The sequence below is a fragment of the Capsicum annuum genome, chromosome 1 (genome assembly GCF_002878395.1).
Source record: "Capsicum annuum cultivar UCD-10X-F1 chromosome 1, UCD10Xv1.1, whole genome shotgun sequence".
NCBI lineage: Eukaryota > Viridiplantae > Streptophyta > Magnoliopsida > Solanales > Solanaceae > Capsicum > Capsicum annuum.
Window position 1 is genome coordinate 134,534,040 of NC_061111.1, and position 22,354 is coordinate 134,556,393.

Genomic DNA, 22,354 nt, shown 5'->3' on the forward strand with positions numbered 1-22,354 from the left:
ATAGCCTCATTTCCATAAGTGTGGCACGCTACACACACATGCACAAGACTCTACTTGACAAAGATTTCAGACTCTCCAGGACTCTGTTGAACCATTGGCTCTGATACTAAGTTTTTACCACCCCGAGTCAGCACCTCGGATGCCACACGGTGCTTACGACCCCAAAGGACCATAAGCTAACCCATGACTGGTACCTGCTATGAGCACTGAATAATAATACTGAAATAATGTGGAAGTTAGGCTGAAATGCCATAAGGTTCATAATCTAAATACTGATAAATATAACAACAAATAATAATATCTAAAAACTGAATACTGTCTGAACTAGTCTTGTCTGAAAAGCCTCTAACTGAACTGTCTGAATGTAGAGTTGATGGGACAATCCAACCAATTAACTCCGACTAATAAAATAATAAATCTACTATAATACTGAAATAAAAGTACTCCTCAATAGATGAGGACTCACTACTGAATCTGATACTGCTAACTGAATCTGGCTAAGCGCGGCTAGGAACTAGAGCATTTGAACTTATGATATAAGACATCATAGCACAAAAGAAAAAGTATGCGACCAGTATGTGGAATGTACTGGCATGCTAGATAAGGTAAGGCTGAAATCCATGGATTCATATGTATGAACAATAACTGACTGAGTGATATGAATATAACTGAATGAGGGTACATAAGTAACTAAAATTAATGTACATATTGATTATGCAAGACTGTGCATATATATATACATACATACTATATCTGAGAACATATTAAAAATAACTACTGAGGTCTGATAACTGAGTGACTGATATCTAAGTTTACTGATAACTGTATTACTAATAACTGGGTGACTATTTTTGACAGTCCTAATTCTGTAGAATTGAACTGAGTTCTATACTGAGCTGGGTTACTGTGTCTGACAGTCCTGATTCTGTAGAACTGAACTGATTTTTATACTGAGTCTGAAGCTAAAACTAAAACTGTGAGAGGTAATCATCTAACCGACATGCCCCTCTATGAATAGATTGGGGTCCAACCTGCAACCCCAGTTAGAAGGGTGTCAGTACCGTGCCACGGGTAAAGACAAGCAGAAGAGTCACCCTTATCTGGAAGGTACCCTGAATGAGAATGGTGGTACCCTCAACTGGCAGGTAAAAATACCTTATCAACCCTAAACTGGTTGGTTATATCAACCTACACTGGCTATATAATTTTGGAACGCAAGGAACAGTTACTAGGGATCGCACCCTCTACTGGAAGGTGAGCCACTATTCTTGGGTTCCCTGGGTGCTGAATCCTACCCTCAACTGAAGACACTGATTATCATACTGAGTTGAACTAGACTGATACTGAGTTTCACTGAGTTCTTTAATTAACTGAGTACTACTATTCGGGACATTACTGAGACTATTGTATAACTACTATAGCTTTAGGTAAACAGCTAGATTTTTGGGTATTGAATACCCCCAGGACTCGAAAGCATGGAAAATAAACTATGGCATGATCTTGAAAAGTATAACAATAGATACTTGTTAACAATACATTCACCTAGGCATTTTGTCAAACACTTGAGATACATGAACTTGTACATGAATGGGACCACAAGATGACATGTCATAATTTCACTATTTAGTTCACATAGGCATTCTATCAAACAATTGGGGAGCATGGTTATTTCGCATAATAGTAGTCAACACATGAACATTATGGATACAATGATCAATTGTAAGTTCAAGGGTTTAACATGCAAATCATATAACTTACCACACATGTTATTTTAATTTCATGAAACTTCTAGTAAATCATGGATTGAAACCCAAATAATATCATGAACATGAATACAATCAAATTCAACATGAAATTCATGAAAGCAATCAACTTGTATTTTTAGAAGAGGTTCTTGAACTCCAAGGGTGGAAGGAAACCCTTGGATAAACACTTAATGTACCTTGGTAATCAAATTTGTGAAGATTGATGGTGTGTTCTTGAAGCTTAAATTTGAAATTGGATGCCCTAGGGTTTGTTCTTAAGAAAAACTTGAGAAAGAATGAGTGATTTAACCTTTAGGGTAGGTTAATCTCATATTTTTGGAGCTGCATAAGGGTGGGTAAAAGACCCAATTACCCCTCTAGACGTGAGTTTTTAATTACTGAAAACGTGCCCAGTGACGTACAGACCGACGTACCATGTCGATTGTGTCGACGTGATGACCAACTCGCCGTGTTGAGTTCGCGCTGGGTCATTGGAATTCGCACTCTGATGTTGGGGAATAATATCCATCGATGCGATACGTGATGCGATGCATCGAGATTGCGTCGACCCATGATTTTGGTCAATCAAACGCGTTTCAAACAAGGTCTGAAAAATCAAAAACTCGCCCGAAGTAACCTATTAACAAACCTGATCATGATTCAAACTAAGGATTGACATTTTAAGGTAATAAAGGTTGCAAAATAAGATCGCCAAATTATGAAGGCTAAAAATAATTCTAAGCATAAACACTTAGCTCAAATTTCTAAGTCTGGGACCTCTTTTCATGCTCTAAAGGACTGAGTTAAGCTAGGATTTTGCAGGGTCTTATACTAAAATAGTAAAACCATGAAATCAGTCATATAAACCATGCCTTTAGTTTAAATTATAATGAGGGAAGAGAATCATGCCTTATACCAAAGAATTGATGGAAGGAAATCACCAAGACAAGTGCCAAAGCAATCCGTAAGATGAAACCCCAGCCTTTTTGCCCCAAAAGCTCTTGAGAGAATTATGAGATGTTTTGAAATAGTTTCTAAGTGTTAATGAATAGAATAATAGGGTACATAACCTATATTAGATGTTGTGGGTCCTAATTTGGGTAAGTAGGGAAATGTCAAGAATACCCCCACTTAAATCCCTTAAAAACTCGCCACAGGGATACGATTTCCCATATGATCCATACACTCTTATACGATTAGTATCCACGACTCATATCCAAGCCTTAATCCTTGGATCATACACTGTCCAATATATGACTCATCTAACCAAGTCGTAACTACAACATATGATCCATACCCATTACTCGTATCTCCGACAAAATAAAATACTAGGAGAATCAAACACTGTCTACCATATGAGTCCCTGATACGACTCATTTCAAACCCTTACGCCTCACAACTCAAGGTCGTACCTATTCCAGTGACCAAACCATCCCACCAACTAACACTGGCCAATATACGACAGGATAATACCACTCGTACCCCAGCTTACGGCTTGTACCCATGAGTCGTACTGGATCAAAAGAATGGATTTCTAGGAAATTTTCTAAGGGTCAAAACCCAGGATATTTCAGTCTCCTTCACTAGGAACATTTGTCCCCGAATGACGGACAAGGTAGGGGTAACCACATACAGAGTCATTTGCATTATCAAACATCTCTTCAATAAAGTTTGAAAATAAAGAGGCAAAGATTTCAATCTTTACTTTAACAAACTCATAAAATAAAGATGTGTTCAAGACACATATATTCCGTACGAATCCCAGGAGCATAAAACATGTGGATACTTGGACTTAACGTCCTATTCCGCTTCCCAAGTAACTTCTTCCACCTTATGGTTCCTCTATAGAACCTTTACTGAAGCCACATCCTTAGTCCGCAACCGACGAACTTGCCTATCTAATATCTCAATTGGGACCTTTTCATAAGATAGAGAATCCAAAATAACCAATTCTTCCGAAAGAACAATCGAAGAAAGATCACTAAGACACTTCCTCAACGTAGAAACATTAAAGACCGGATAAACCAAACTTAAGCTAGATGGAAACTCCAACTCATAAGCAACATTGACAACTCTCCACAAAATCACATAAGGACCAATGAACCAAGGACTGAGTTTCCCCGTTTTGCCAAACCGCACCACTCCCTTCATAGGAGACACCTTAAGGAACACCCTATCCCCGATCTCAAACTCAAAGTCTCTATGCCTAACATCTGCATAGGACTTTTGGCGACTTTAGGCAGCTTTAAGACTATCCCAAATTACCTTGACCTTCTCCATTGCCTGATAAACCAAATCTGGACCAAACATGTCCGCTTCTCCAAGCTCAAACCACCCAATAGGAGATCTACACCTCCTACCATACAACACCTCAAAAGGAGCCATACCAATACTCGAATGATAGCCATTGTTGTAAGAAAACTCCACCGAAGGTAAATGCTCAACCCAATAACCACCATAGTCAATCACACAGGCCCAAAGCATATCTTTTCCAATGTCTAAATAGTTTGCTCCATTTGCCCATACGACTATAGATGAAAAGCAATACTCAAACTAGCCTTAATCCCCAACCTTTTCTAAAAAGATCACCAAAAATAAGACATAAACTACAAACCACGACCAGAGATAATTCAAACAGGTACCCCATGCAGCTTCACAACTCCGAAACATACAACCGCACATCATCCTCCATAAAAAAAGTAGTCTGCACTGGCTAACAATGCACAGAATTGATAATCCTATCCACGATGACCCAAAATAAATCATACTGACTTCGAGACTAAGGAAAACTGATAACACAGTCCATATCTATCACTTTCTAATTCCATTCGGGCAAATCAATTTCTTGATACAACCCTCCTGGCCTTATTTACTCAACCTTAACCTGTTGACACACCATGCACTTGTCTGCATAATCCGCTACATCCCTCTTCATTCCATTCCACTAGTAGATCTCTCTGAGATTATGATACATCTTAGTCAAGTTGTGATAAACAACACAGAGTAACTCATACGCCTCAGCCAAAACCCTTTATCGTAGCCAATCGACATCAGGAACACACAACTTCCCTTGGTACCATAAAGTACCATCACCACTGATCTCAAACATCACTACCTTTTGCCCACCAACGTCACCCTTAATTTTTATCAAGACATGATCCAGCACTTGCTTCTCTTTAATCTCTACACCAAGAGATGACCGAACCACTTCTTGTACCATCACACCACCATCCTTAGAGTCCAAGAGACAGACTCCAAGATTAGCTAAGCGGTGAATATCCTTCACCAATTCCTACTTGCCTTCCTCCACATGAGGCAAACTACCCATGGATAACATGCTAAGAGCATCAGCAACCACATTAGCCTTACCTGGGATGTAGTGAAGACTCATATCATAATTCTTGAGAAGTTCAATCCACTTTCTCTACCTGAGATTAAGCTCATTCTGAGTGAATACGTACTAAAGACTCTTGTGATCAGAAAAGATATCCACGTGTACACCATATAAATAATGCTACCATATTTTCAAAGAAAACACAATCGCCAACAACTCCAAATCATGAGTAGGGTAATTCCTCTCATGTACCTTCAACTACCTAGAAGCATAGGCAATCACCTTCCTATACTGCATCAAAACACAACCAAGCCCTACCCGAGAAGCATCACAATAAACCATAAGCCCCTGAATGCCTTCCGGTAAGGTCAGGATTGGAGCCAAAGTCAACTTATCCTTGAACTTCTCAAAACTCTCTTCACAAGCATCCAACCAAGAAAACTTAACCTTGTTCAGAGTCAATTTAGCCAAAAGAGCAAATAACAAAGAAAATCTTTCCACAAACCACCTATAATACATAGCTAAAATCGATAAACTCTAAATATTTTATGGGGTTGTGGGCATAGGCCACCTCTTTACCATAACAACCTTCTGCAGATCCACTATGATCCCTTCTCTAGAAATAATATGACCCAAGAAAGTCATAGTGTTTAACCAGAACTCACACTTAGAGAACTTGGCATACAACTATTGTTCTTTTAAGGTTTGCAACACCATACAAAAATGATTAGAATGATCCATCTCACTCTTCGAATAAACTAAAATATCATCAACAAACACAATGATGAAGAGATCCAAATACTGCCTGAACACCCTGCTCATCAAGTCCATAAATATTGCATGAGCATTAGTCAATCCAATTGACATCACCAAGAACTCAAAATGTCCATACCAAGTATGAAAAGCTATCTTAGAGATATCCACCTCCCTAGTCTTAAGCTGATGGTACCCAGACCAAAGATCTATCTTAGAGAATAACTTGGCACCCTATAACTGGTCAAACAAATTATCTATCCGGGGAAGAGGATATTTGTTCTTGATTGTCACCTTGTTCAACTGCCTGTAGTCAATGCACATCCGAAGGGAACCATCCTTCTTGGGCACAAACAACACCGGTGCACCCCATGGAGAAACACTAGGACGAATAAACCCCTTATCCAGAAGATCATTAAATTGCTCCTTGAGGTTTCTCAACTCAACCAGAGCCATTCTATATGGAGGAATAAAAATTAGGTGAGTGTTCAGAAGCAAATCAATACCAAACTCTATTTCCCTATCTGGAGGAATACTAGGAAGATCATCTAGATAGAACTCTAGAAACTTATTAACCATAGAGACCGAAGTCAATGAAGGACCTTCCGAGTTAGAATCTTTAACCCAGAGGTTCACAAACTCCTCCATCTTTTTTTTCCTCAACTCTTGAGGAAAGAACCGATCCAAGAAGGCATTAGAAAAGTCCTCCTACAACCCTTCCTCTTCCATATCACCTCTGTCCCTATCCCACTCCCCATATCACTGATAAGCAATATGCTTAAGCTGATAAGTTACAAAGTTAACCCCCTCTACATTAGTAGCCTGTATCACCCAAAAGATCTTTTCTATCTCATCTAAGAAGTCCTGTGGATCCTCCTCTACCTTTACCCCAGTAAAAGTTGGAGGACACATCTTCATAAAATGACCAACCCCTGTGGCCTCAGCAGATAAAGCACCCATCATACCCTGCTCAGCCTGAGCAGCAACCAATTGGGCAATGACATGAATAGATCAACAAAATTTTACATTCATCATGTTGCCCGAAGGGACCTTAGGAGAACTAGCAAGAATAGGAGGAACTCCAGCACCATCAGGAATAGGACCATGAGATCAAAGATGTGCTCTAGACATAAGACATATCCCTTTGGAATTACCCCCAAAAGGGACGGAAGAATTTCCTTGTGTTTCGAATCTAGGAGGCATGATCTGAAATACGAACAAACAAGGATTAGAGGATATTTCGGGATTGAGAACTTAAGCTTAAAAATAGAATAACAAGAAAGTAAAACATTCCTAAATGTCTTATAGCCTCTCTTTTATGAGTGTGGCATGCTTCACACTCCTAAAAGAGACTCTACTCGACACAGCTTTGTGGACTTCCCAGTTAACCATGAACCTAGGCTCTAATACCAACTTGACACGACCCGACCCTAGGCCTTATCGTAATAGGCATTCCAAGTCGAACTAGGACCGGGGACCACCCCCTATTACCTAACCCAACCACCTATGCCCAGCCTTAGATAGACTAAATTTTGAAAATATAACAAGATAGAGTTGTTGTTCTTACTAAGACTCTGGAATAGGTCACAACCGCGACCGACCCAACTGAGTTCAACTGTACTACACCAACTGCCCAACCATACCAAACCAAACCATGGACCATACACTAAAGGAAATAACATAACATAAAATGAAAATCAATCCAAAAATGTAATAGGATGGAACAACAAAGAATATCGCCCAATGATGTCAACCCACCATCTTATTCCAATGCCAAGGACAGCAATAATACTGATCCAGCCCATACCAACCCTCAGAAGTACCATAAAGCCCCTATCCAAAAGATTAAACAAATTTGGTTAAGACATGCCCCCAATCATGGCCAAAGCCAATATCCAAAATAAAAGAAAAATGTCTAAAGAAATTCATAACATGAACTGATGCCTTCCAAAAGGATGGAAGCTTACCACTTCATTCCAAATGCTGATACTGAATTCGTATACTAAATAAGAAGAGTTAATGGTCGGTTCCTACATAGCGTGGGTATACAACTGCCAATAAATGAGGTTAGCGAGTGACCGCTAGAATGAATCTTAGGATAAGAATAAAATAATGTCAGTCATAAAACCAAGCAAAACCATCCATAATGCATACAACCATACATATATAAGTGTCAAGAAAGGGGATCAGGTTTAGCATGCACTTGAAACCTTTATCTAGGCTATGTAGCTTTGCCATCCTAGCCACCCACGAGCCATATAGGTTCAGCTTCCCCTGCTGAAAGTGCCCCAGTGCGTTTAGCCACACGACCAGTGAATATCCCATAGGATAACTAGTACATTACCTAATATAAAATGTAACACACGCACATAGTCATCAAGACCCCTTATATTGGCAAATATAAGTTTTCAGTTTTGGTCCACCCAGGACTACCACCTTCCACGGCTTAGCTATATACCTCGCCATTAATGCCCAATTAAAATCATGTCCAAAAAATTTACTTACCATTTATTAACCAAGGCCAATATTTATGGTTTCGTCATACGGCCACTTACTTGCAAGTAATATCCATAGTCAAACCATTTAGGTTAAGGGGACCTTAGGTGCCCTTCCATATACCATATTAAATCCACTTAGGAGACTTCCATGTTCTCTACAAGTATAACATTTAGCCTTTTCAAAACATTTAAACTATGCATAAATCCTTTGTACAGTTTTAAACATGCAAGAGTTCCATTAAAAGAGTTAATGTAATGAATATAACTTTATAAGCATTTTATCAAAAACCTTGGGGCAATAATATAACCAAAACCAATTTCAAAGACCATTAACCCATTACCATGAAATTCAATTATCCAAAACCATTATTAACGCATATAAATTCATAATTAAAACCATAGGAAACCATAACCAAGCATTTAATATCAAAACCCTCAATAATAGTTGAAAACCATAATCATAAAATAGTAAAACTATGAAATCAATCATATAAACCATCCCTTTAGTTGAAATTACAATGAGGGAAGAGAATCATGCCTTATACTAAAGAATTGATGGAACGAAATCACCAAGACAAGCCCCAAAGCAATCTGTAAGATAAAACCCTAGCCTTCTTGCCCCAAAAGCTCTTGAGAGAAGTATGATATATTTTGAAATAGTTTCTAAGTGTTAATGAATAGAAAAATAGGGTAAATAACCTCCTAAGTGTATTAGAAGTCGTGGGTCTTAATTAGGGTAAGTATTGACATACCCAGAATACCCCCACTTAAATCCCTAAAAAACCCATTATAGGGATATGACTACCCATACGAGTCATGCCCTCCTATATAATCAGTATCCACTACTCATATCCAAGGCTCAACCCTTGGATTGAACATTTTACAATATAAGAATCATCCAACCAAGTCATAACCACAGCATACGATCTGTACCCATAACCCGTATCTCTGGCAGAATAAAATATTAGGAGAATCAAACATGGCCCACTATATGTCCTTGATATAACTTGTACCAAACCTTTACTACTCATACCTCTAAGTCATACCTATTCCAGCAATCAAACCATACCACCAACTAATACTGGCCAGCATACGACAGGACCATACCACTCGTACCCCAGCATACGGCTCGTACCCATGAGTTGTATTGGGTTTAGAGAATGGATTTCCAGAAAATTTTCTAAGGGTCAAAACCCAGGATGTTTCACATTACTTATTTCCTCTTTTATTAAACAGACATCAACCCTAAAATAGATGACTAAACTAACTTAGTTCTGCATAAAAGCATCTCCTCTCATTCGTAACACTACCACAACTATCCTCAAATCTTCTGACTCCTTTCTTCATAATCGACTTAGCTCCGCCTATCTCCACTCTACTGTAGACTTGTACACATATTAGGTAATTTTTATCTACCCAATATGTTCATACTTTTAAAATGAATTTATAACAACCCCTATTACTGACCTACCTCTAGTTCATACAAGCATAACAACTCACTAACAAATAAAGGGTTAACATATATCATTACTCAACATGCATCACCAAATTGATCAATTCATCATCCTAGATTTAGTTATTATCAAATCCATCTAAATACCTTGTTCGTATGGATAGTCATAAAGTTTTCTATTAAAACTATAGTTATTACATGCATCTAACCTGAATACACTACAATTAAATCATAACCTACTTTATGGGTGAGTTTTGCTGCTATAGATAGTGAAGAGCCTTTCCTCGTGAGCCTTTTTCTATCCTGTCTATCAAAATCTCCTTAGGGAATTCTTGGAAATTACCCTCTTGGAGCTTGGCCTTCATATTCTTGTTATTCTAAGCCTATAGTTAGTCTGAAATATTTTTTGAGAAGGTGGATGAAATAAGAGATCACAAGTTGAAGAAGGGTTTAAACAACACCTGAGTGGCTTACAACCTTATCATCGCAGTGGTGAATGGGAATGTTGGTGCATTGACGGGTTCGTAGGCCTGGGCCAATTCTGAGGATTTGGCCAAAATTAATTTGGGTCATGAACCTTCTATCCCAAAAATTATTTCTACTCGAGTTTGAAATGCATTTTTGATTGAATTGTTTTTTTTGGAATAATTTTTTAATATAACAACGAAATAAGTCATTACATGTAGCATATTTATTGATATTTTAAAACTTTTTTCTGTGCTACTTTAAAAATAAAAAAATGTTTTTCTGGTTGTGTTGTTTTTTTAAAAAAGTCATTTTTAAAAAAAAATTTAATGCTTTCTTTTTAAAAAAAAAAAAAAATTGGATATTGGTACATTACATAATTATTTATACTACTATTGTATATTTATACATTATTTATATAATATTGGTACATGTTCATACATCATTAATATAATCGCTTATACACTATTTATACAATATCGAGACATTACATATATGAGGCCTACATTACATATACATTATTTCTACTATATAGAAGAGGCAGTGTTAGGACGATGAAGGGCAAAGATGTAAATATACACATTATTGAGAAAAAAATGGTAATTATGTCTGGATTATATTTACCTATCCTCATCACAAAATCAAACCAACAATTCTTTTGTCGTCTCTCATCTACATTTTCCCTTTTTCTTAATCAACGGATCTATCAACTTCTTCTTCTATTTCAACATCGGTATCATCTTTTTTTTTATTTTTTCAGCATAGTTCGTGGTCATTCTTTATAGTGTCAAGATGTCTAATAGAAAACCTGATTGCCACTTCTGGTGATGCTGACAGTGTTACTGCTAGTGGACCAATAACTGCGAAAAAGCAATTCCATAGTGTAATGCTTAAGTATGGTCCTAAGCCAATTCAAGCATGCTCTTGAGTTCCAAGTTTGCTCTTTTCTTGTGAAAATTGGATTTTTCATACTGATTTGCTTATCAGTTCAAAAAAGATTAAATTTTTTTAATGGAATGGTTTAAGCATTATTTAATATGGGAAAAGTTTTGCTTCATGTTACTGTTCATTAGAGAAAATTAACTTATAAAAGTATGGTAAAGTTGTTGCCTCAGGTGGTCACAAGTTTAAGACTTTAAAGTCATGAAAAGTTCCTCTTGCAAAAATACAGGGTAAGGCCTCGTCGTCTGACCCTACTCGGAACATGGCGAGAGCTTTAATTTAGTGCACCATAGTGAGTTGTTTTTGGTATTTTTAGGATTCAAAATGAATATTTTGCATCCCAACTCCACGTCTATTTTATCAAGTATAAAATATTATGCGGAGTTCACTACATCGTTCTCTCCTGAGAAGTTTGAACTTCCTTAGGCATACTATGCAACTATAGAGAGTGTTCAAGATATGCTCATAATAAATTGGAACGCTACATACGATTTCTATGAAAAAATGAAGGTAAAGCAGGCGTATTCCTTGTATATGAAGTTCCTTCATGCTAGATTAGGCTTCTCGTTTATTTGTTCTATAACTACAACGGTTGTTCATTGGACCGAGTTGCATTAATATACTTTTGGTGCTTGCAAGAAAGAGTTTTACTTAACGTAATTGGAAGCCCGACTCAGAAAAAGGTTGAAAAGGCGTACTTTTTTCTTTAACTTAATTGACAAATTACTAAATGGTATCTTTCTTTACATGCATTTTTCATCCTATTAATACCACATATTTCGGAGCATGATGCTGCAAATTTACTACAAAATTTAGGTTATTCATCATAAGAAGAGAATCCACTAATGTTGTGTCTTGTGTTTTTTATTAAATTTTCTATATCTTATATCCAGGCAACGAATCACTTATGGGAAATACACTTAGGTTAAAGAAACAATACATACTATGTTCGAGAAGAGATCAAGGAATGCAGTGAACTGGGAGAAATTCTCATGAAAAGTTGTAGTACAGATGAATGATACTCCTCCAACACCTTACATACCAAAATTTTTAAGGATATAGATGGACATTAGAGGTTTGAGCAGGAAGTGAACTAGGAGAAATTCCCATGAAAAGTTGTAGTACAGATGAATGATACTCCTCCAACACCTTACATACCCAAACTTTTAAGGATATTGATGGACATTAAAGGTTTGAGCTGGAAGCAGGCATGGGAAATTACTCAAAGGTTCTTTTTTATTCTTATGTCATCTGATATTGTCTTCACTGATTGTTAAAGAATTTTATAGACTATTATTGACACTTAAATATGCTGTAAAATAAAAAATCTAGCTTCATTTATTGCACAAATACTTGATTGATATACTTTTCTAATAACATATCAACATAGTCAAACTCTCCCACTCTCAATGGCGACATTAAACTACCTTGCATAGGGTTACAGACTTAGATACCGATATGAACTTTTCAAACAACTTATTACAATAGATGGACAGGAGAAAGTTGCTGAAAATTGGCTTGAGGTATGAAATGTTGATCTTTCGTGCTTTTGAAAATTTCAAACACTTAGTAAGATTGTTCGGGGATCTTAATACTACTAACTGCATGCTTTCTTTTATCTCAATAACTTTTTATATGTTATTTGCTATGCTCTAAAGTTATAAAACTATTATTTTATCAGATGGGAAATCCATGGGAAATTGTGCGGAATGATATTTCATATCCAATAAAATTCTACGGGAAGGTCATTGAAGGAGCTAGCAAGAGGAAGAAATGGGTTGGCGGATAAGATATAACTTTTGTTGCCTATGATATCCCAATACCAGGATATAAAATAAAAACAATGATCAACCTTCGACTGTAGTCAACAAAGCTAGATGCATAAGATTTTGATCTACGTGTTTTTAGTGGTGGAAACCATGCCAAAGCATATGAGGCTCAGAAAAATGCTGAAAAGGTGTACCTTTTTATTTACTTTAATTGACAAATTACTAAATAATATTTTATTTACAAGATTTTTTTGCCCTATTAATACCACATATTTCAAAGCATGAATGCTATGGATTTACTAAAAAATTTAGATTATTCACCACAAGAAGAGAATCCCTTAATGTTGTGTCTATTGTATTTTCGATCAGCTTTCTTATATCTTACATCCAAGCAATGAATCACTTGAGGGAATGACACTTAGGTTAAATGAACAATACACACTATGTTCTGCTTCTCTTAGGGACATTATTGCATAATTGAAGGCATGGGAAATTACTCAAAGGTTTTTTTTTCATTATTTCATCCGATATTGTCTTCACTGATTGTTAAAGCATTTGAAGCTTTATGTTCAAACTTAATGTGTTAAATTAGGGATTTTCAAATATTTCTACCAGTTTTGAAGCAACGGGTATGTGTTTCTTTGTATTTTTCCTTTCACTGCATATTCATATTTTTCATTTATTTATTTTTTTAGTTCTCTTTCTAATTTTTTGTATGTTTTATTCAAACTATGCGATACTTTCTCCTAGTTGTGTAGTTGAGTAATCTCTGTCTAGCTTGTATGGTCTTAAAGGCTCATAAAATGTTAGATTGTCCTCAATTTTGTGTTGTGTAGCTCTATACTTTCTCTATTTTCTAAAAAAAGGGGTGTCCAAAAATTGTTTTTTCCTTCAAATTTGTTGATCTAAGTACACTATTTCCTCCATATTCAGGTTGTTTAGCTTTATTTTTTGAAAAATCAAAAAATAAAATGGGTATTAAGAGGTGTCCAAATTTTGGGTTTTTTTCCTTAAAAGTTGTTATTAAAACTTATTATTACTGTAATGTAAGACCCCCTAAAATCCTAAGCTTAACTCATCCCTTTAAAGCTATTAAGCGGTCCCAGACTTAAAAATTTTTAGCTATGTGTTCATACTTAGAGTTGTTTTAGACTTCGTAAGTTGGTAATCTTATTTAGTGATCTTTACGACCATTAAATGTCAATATTTAAGTTAATTCATGATCAAAAATATCACTAGGTGTTCTTGGATGAGTTTCAAAGTTTTCGAACGTCATTTGAACCATATTTGGGAATCCAAAATAGTTTATCAACGTGATCTCGACGCTCAGCGTCGTACATCTCATCGATCACTATTTGTCCTTGGCTCCCAGTGGCAAATTCTAGTGAACCGACGTGGACTCGACACGGTGCGTTGGTCATCGTGTCGATCCCATCGACGTAGCATATCGACCTGCGGGTTGATAGTTCAATTTTCAGTCACTAAAAAGTTGCATCCTTAGGGGTATTTGGGTCTTTTCCCATGTCTTTTAGCCCCCTAAAACATGAAATTTAACCCTCAATTAGCATAATACACTCATTTTTTCTCAAACCACTCAAGAACAAAAACCCTAGGAGATCAAATTTCAAATTCAAGACTCAAGATTTCACCATCATTCTTCAAGAATTTAACAACCAAGGTATGTCAAGTGTTCATCAAATGGTTTCCTTTCACCCTTGGAGTTTAAAAAGCCTTTTTAAAATTCAAGTTTATGGATTTGATGAATTTCATGATTTAATATGATTGTGTTCATGACTAGCATGTTAATGGGGTTCCTAATCCATGATTAGTTGCAAGATTTATGTGAAATTATTCAATTTGTGTGTAGTATCATGTGAAATCATGTTAAAGCCCTTAAATTGTGAATTTGATATTTGAAAGTGTGTTGCTCACATGTTGTTGAGTATTATGTGCATTTATTATGCCCTTCAAGTGTTTAATAAATTGTTCATGTGAGTTGAATAGAAAAATCATATCATGTTAGCATGTATACAAGTTCATGTCATGCAAGTGTTTACTAAAATATCCCAATAGATAAATGGTGACCAAGTAATTAGTTATCATAGTTCAAGATTGTTCCATATCTTATAACTTATGCTATCGAATCCTGGGAATATTTAATACCCAAAAATTTATTCGTTTACCTAGAGCCATGTTCAGTCACAGAATAGTATCAGTCATGTCATGATTAGTAGAATTCAGTCAGCTATAGAACTCAGGAAAACTCAGTGAACTCAGTATCAGTCCAATCCAGTTCAGTATAATCAATTTAGTTTAGTTCAGTTATACAGTATGATTAGTAATAGTTCAGTCCAGCTTAGTATAGTTTAGAAATCATTCCAGTGTCTATTCAGTTCAGAGTAGGATTCAGCACTGAGTGAATCCAAGGATGGGGACTCACCTGCCATTAGAGGGTGTGATTCTTAGAATAATTCCTTGCATTCTAGAACTACGTAGCTAGTGTAGGTTGAGATATCAACCTGCCAGTTGAGGGTTGATGAGGTCTCCTACCTGCAGTGGAGTGTACTACCATTCTCATTCAGGGAACCTAGCAAAAGAGGGTAACTCAGCTTGTCTTTACCCATGGCACTGTACTAATACCCTTCCAATTGGGATTATAGGTTGGACCCCACTCTATTCAGAAAGGGGCATGTCAATTAGATGATTACCTCCCACAGTTTCAGTTTTAGTTCCAGTCTTAGTATAAAACTCAGTTCAGTTCTACAGAAATAAGGACTGTCAGACACAGTCACTCAGCTCAGTATAAAACTCAGCACAGTTCCACAGAACTAGGCCTGTCAGATACAGTCACTTAGTTATCAGTAATATAGTATCATTAAACTCAAATATCAATTAATCAAAATTCATAACTTAGTATCCAATGTTATCATGATCTCAGTTACAGTATACGTATCCATGCATGTACTTTCATTCAGTCGTACTCATGTTATTTAGTTAGTACTGTTCATGCATATGAACCCATGAATTTCATCCTACCTCACTTAGCATACCACTACATTCAAAGTATGAATGCATACCTTTCTTTTGCACTTTGATTTCTTATATTATAGGTTTAGACGCACGGGCTCTCGATCATACTTAGCAGTTCTAATTTTCAGCAGTCAGAGTTAGAGGTGAGTCCTTATAGTTCGAGGACATGATTATTTCTTCAGCATTTCAGTTTATCAGTACAATTTTCAATAGTTAGAGTTAGTTAGGGGCTTATCCCATCAACTCCATGTTCAGACAGTAGAGGTTTTCAAACTAGAGTATTTCAGACAGATATTCAATTTTTGTATTGATATAGCATATTTAATATTTATTTATAGTATTGAACCTTATGGCTAGTTTCTGCCTAATTTTCATATATTTATAGTATTATTATTTAGTTATTGCAGCAAGTACCAGTCACGGGTTAGCTTGTAGTCCTTCGGGATTATGAGCACCGTATAGCATCCAGGGTAAAGACTCAAGGAGTTACAAACTTGGTATCAGATCCAAGTTCAATAGAGTCCTAGGAAGTCTAAAAGTCGCATCTAGTAGAGTCTTGTGCATGGGTGTGTAGTGTGCCATACTTATGGACAGGAGGCTACGAAATGTTTTAGGAAAAGTTTCCCTTCTTTTAGTAATAATGTCGTACGAGTGAGCACAAGCTCAAGTTAAACTCTCTTTTTAATCCAAGTTTATCTTCTGTTTATAGAATATGCCTCTACAGAGGACTCAGAGAAGAGGAACGAGAGACCAGCCAGCCACTTAGCCTATCTAGTCAGATCCTCTGGATGAACATGTCTTCCACACTGAATTTAGAGCAACTTTCACCACCCTAGCTCATTCTGTGGCAGCCCAGAATGAATGCCTAACTGCCATTCTAGCCAACCCAGTGGCTAATACTGCTGCAGCTAGGACTCAATACTTCACCCGAACAAACCCTCAATCTTTTATAAGGTTTAAGTTAGATGAGGACCTACCAAAATACCTTGATCAGGTACAGAAAGTCACAGATATTATGGAGGTGATAGCTAGTGAGAGTGTTGATTTAGCTGCATATCAGTTCTAGGATGTGGCTCACTCATGGTTTAAATAGTGGGAAGCAGAAAGGGCTGCAGATGTAGGGCCCTTAAAATGGGAAAAGTTTGCCACTGCTTTTCTGGATAAGTTCTTCCCACTGGAGTTGAGGGAAGCGAAGGTTCTAGAATTTATTAATCTGAAACAAGTGGACATAATATTGAAAGAGTATTCTCTCAGGTTTACTCAATTATCTAGTACGCTCCTCATGTGGTGACAGATAGCAAATCCAGGATGAGTAAGTTTGTGTCTGGGTTATCTAACAGTATGGTCAAGGAGTGTAGGATCACAACGCTGATTAAGGAGATGGACATATCGAGGCTCATGGTCCATGCTTAACAGATGGAGGAGGCTAAACATAGGGAGAAGCATAGAGAGAGCAAGAGAGAGAATAAGTAGTTTCAACTTAGCTCAGCCTAAGTCAGAGGGTGGTAATCGTTCTAAGTTTTGCCTAAAATCTTCATTTCTAGCTCCATCCTCAGTTAGTGCTCTAGTGCTAAAATTTAGAGATGGCAATAGAGATAGCGCGCCAAGCCCTAAACCTCAGGGTAGTGTCAGCAATGCCCGAACCAATTCTCTTTATCAAAAATATGGCAGAAACTACCAGGGTATTTGTAGAGCTGGCAGTGATGTGTGTTTTGAGTGTGGCAAGACAGTTCATAAAGTTAGAGATTGTCCCCAGTTAGATTCCCAGGGTCAGCATAACCGTCCCCCAGCTCAGTTTGGTCACCCAAATCAGCAGGGTGACACTTCCAGTGCCACCAGTGGGCAACGCCCAAATAGACTCTATGCACTACCATCCCAACAGGATTAGGAGAGTTCTCCTAATGTGGTCACTGGCACATTACAAGTTTACTATTTACATGTTTATGATTTGCTAGATCCAAGAGCTTCCTTGTCTTTGTAACTCCTTATATAGTTGTTGACTTCAAAGTTAGTCCCTAAATTCTACCAGAGCCCTTCTCAGTCTCTACCCCAGTTGGTAAATATATTGTAGCCCAACGAGTATACAGGAACTATCCGGTTATGGTATCTCAGAAAATCACTTCAGCAGACTTAGTCAAATTAGAGATGACTAATTTTGATGTCATTCTCGGCATGAATTGGCTTCATTCTTGCTATACCTCAGTCGATTGCAGAAATAAAATTATCCAGTTTTAATTTCAAAATGAGCTCGTGCTAGTGTGGAGGGGTAGTACTTCAATATTTAGGGGTCAGCTTATTTCCTATGTAAGGGTAAGAAAAATAATATCTAAAGGATGTGTCTATCATCTTGTTAAAGTCAAAGACTCTAGTTCAGAAACTCCTAGTCTTGAGTCAGTTCCAGAAATATGTGAATTCCCAGATGTATTTCCCAAAGATCTTCACGGATTTTATCCCGAAAGAGAAATTGACTTTGAAATCAACTTTTTCCCAGATACTCAACCCATATCTATTCCACCATATAGAATGGCACCTACAAAACTCAAAGAATTAAAAGAACGGTTGAAGGATCTCCTAAATAAGGGGTTCATCAGACCCAATGTGTCCCCGTGGGGTGCACCAGTTCTATTCGTGCATGAGAAAATTAGTTCTCTCAGAATGAGCATTAACTACCGTTAATTAAATAAAGTCACAGTCAAGAACAAGTATCCACGTCCCTGAATCGATGACTTATTTGACCAACTTCAGGGTGCCAGTTACTTTTCTAAGATAGACCTTAAATCAGGCTATCATCATCTTAGGGTCAGAGAATGTGACATCCCAAAAATAACTTTCAAAACTTGGTATGGTCACTTCGAATTAGTAGTCATGTCCTTTGGTCTTACCAATACCCCAGCAAATTTTATGGACTTGATGAACCATGTGTTCAAGTAGTACTTGAACATATTTGTTATAGTCTTCATAGATGACATCTTTTTCTACTCCCGCAATGAACATGATCATGCAAACCATCTCAGAATTGTATAGCAGTCCCTCAGAAGCCATCAGTTATTTGCCAAATTCAGTAAGTGCAAATTTTGGCTAAGGTCAGTAGCATTACTTAGCCATATCATTTTCGGTGATGACATTAGAGTTGATCCCCAAAATATTAAGGCATTGAGAAACTGGCCCAGAACTATCTCTCCATCAGATATCAAGAGTTTCTTGGGTTTGGCCGGCTATTACCGACGGTTTGTTGAGGGATTTTTATCTATTTCATCCCCCATGTCCAAATTAACTCAAAATAAAGTTAAATTGTAGTGGTCAATTTCTTGTAAGAAGAGTTTTCAGGAGTTGAAGACTCGACTCACTACAGCCCCAATTTTGACTCTACTAGATAATTCAGATGGCTTTATTATGTATTATAATTCCTACAGGGTTGGTTTGGGGTGTGTTTTAATGTAGAGAGATAAGGTCATAGCCTTTCCTCTAGAGAGCTTAAACCCCATGAGAAGATTTATCCTACTCATGATCTTGAATTAGCAGTTGTATTGTTTGCCTTGAAGATTTAGAGGCACTATTTGTATGGATTTCATGTTGATGTGTTTACAAACCATAAAAGCCTGCAGTATGTATTCTCTCAGAAAGACCTAAACCTCCATCAGAGAAGGTGGTTGGAGTTATTGAAAGACTATAACATAAGTGTTCTGTATTATCCGAGCAAGGCCAATGTAGTTGCTGATGCTCTCAATAGGATGTCCGTGGGTAGTGTTTTTCACATTGATGATGATAAGAAGAAGTTAGTTTAGGAAGTCCATCAGTTTGCTAGACTAGGTGTCCTCTTAGTCAATTTAGCAGAAGGTAGTGTATGGGTGCAGAGTAGTTCAAAACCATATCTGGTTTTAGAAGTAAAGGAAAATCAAGATAGAGATCTCAGCCTAGTTAAGTTGAAACAATCAGTCAAAGATAAGAAGGTAGAGGTTTTTTCCTAAGAGGGAATGGTGTGTTACATTGTCAGGGTCAACTATGTGTGCCAGGTATAGATGACATGAGACAGTGGATTCTTCCAAAAGTGCATAGTGTGCATTACTCTTTATATCCAAGGGCCACTAAGATGTACCGTGATCTGCGGGAGATCTACTAGTGAAGAGTAATAAAGAGAGACATTGTAGAGTTTATGGATAAATGTTCAACATGTCAGCAGATTAAGATTGAGCATCAGAAGCCTAGTGGGTCCATACAAGAGTTCAATATTCCCACATAGATATAGAAATAAGTGAACATGGACTTTATGATAGGTTTGCCTCATACTCGTCATTGTCATGATTCAGTTTGGGTCATTGTAGATAAAATAACCAAATCAACTTATTTTCTACAAGTCCATCCTCTTATTTAGCCGAGGATTATGCCAAACTCTATGTCAGGGAGTTGGTCAGATTGGACAGAGTCCCATTATCCATTATTTCAAATAGAGGTACCCAGTTTACCTTCCATTTCTGGAAAACCTTCAGAAAGGGTCTTGATACTCAAGTCCACCTCAGTAGAGCCTTTCACCCTAAGACAGATGGTCAAGCCAAAAGGACCGTTCATACTTTAGAGGATATGCTACGAGTGTGTACATTAGACTTTAAAGGTAGTTGGGATGACTACTTGCCGTTGATTGAGTTCGCATACAACAAAAGCTATCATTCCAGTATTTGGATGGCTCCATTTGAGGTGCTTTATAGGCGGAGGTGTAGATCTCCCATTAGTTGGTTTGAAGTGAGTGAGGCCACAGTGGTAGGGCCTGACTTTGTATTTGATGACTTAGAGAAAGTTCAGTTAATCAGGAAAAGGCCTAAGACATCTCAGAGCTGACAAAAATTATATGTAGATATACGAAGAAAGGATCTTGAGTTTGAGATTAGTGACTATATGTATTTAAAGATCTCTCCTATGAAAGGAGTGAAGAGGTTTGGCAAGAAGGGGAAGATCAGTCCCTGATATGTCGATCCATACTGAATTCTCAGCTATTTCAGAAAAGGTAGCTTATGATCTTAAGTTGCCTTCAGATCTAGCTTCAGTCCATCCAGTGTTTCATGTCTTCTTGCTTAAGAAATATATAGGTGACCCAGCAATTGTATTCCCTGGAGGGAGTATAGACATTCAGAATAGGCTCTCTTATAAGGACATCCCAGTTAAAATCCTTGATTATTAGATTTGCAGACTGAGGAACAAAGAAGGCCCTCTAGTCAAAGTTCTTTGGCAGAATCAGTTCGTTGAAGGAGCTACTTGGGAAGAAGAAGCAGATATGTGGACCAAGTATCCTCACCTCTTCTTCTTAAATTCAGAATCAGTCTAAGGTAACAGTTTTTCCTTGAACTTACTCAGTTTCATGCTCAGATTCCTTTATAGACTTGGTAGCAGTACCATTGCATTTTTTTCAATTATGTAGTCATGCATCAGATATGCATTTTCAGCATGAGAAACTCAGTTTATTAGCAATTCTAGTCATGCATTTATGAATCATGCTCAGCCATGTACTCATTCATCAGATATGCATGAGTCGTATGAAATTTAATCATATCAATAGTGTCAGTAATGAAATCATGTTACAGTTATGCATGTCCAGTAAGTAAGTTCATTCTTCTAGTATTCCCAGCCTCGTCGGTCTCATTCAAGGATGAATATTCCCAAGGGAGAGATATTGTAAGACCCCGCAAAATCCTAAGCTTAATTCCGCCCTTTAAAGTTGTTAAAGGGTCCTAGACTTAGAAAATTTTAGCTAAGTGTTTATACTTAGAGTTGTTTTAGCCTTCGTAAGTTGACAATCTTATTTTGTGATCTTTATGACCATTAAATGTCGATATTTAAGTTAATTCATGATCAAGAATGTCAGTAGGTGTTCTTGGATGATTTTTACATTTTTTAGACCTCGTTTGAACCACGTTTGAGAATCCAAAATAGTGTATCGACGCAAACTCGACGCACCGCATCGTCCATCTCATCAATCAATATTTTTCTTGGATCCCAGTGGCAAATTTCAGTGAACTGATGCGGACTCAATGTGGCGCATCGGTCATTATGTCGATCTCATTGATGCAGCGCGTCAACCTATGCATCAATAGTTCAGTTTTCAGTCATTAAAAAGCCGCATCCTTAGGGGTATTTGGGTCTTTTTCCACGTTCTTCAGCCCCTAAAAACATAAAATTTAGCCATCAATTAGCATAATACACTCATTCTTTCTAAAACCACTTAAGAACATAAACCTTAGGAGATCAAATTTCAAATTCAAGACTCAGGATTTCACTATCATTCCTCAAGAATTTAACAACCAAGGTATGTCAAATGTTCATCCAAAGGTTTCCTTTCACCCTTGGAGTTCAAGAAGCCTTTTTAAAATCCAAGT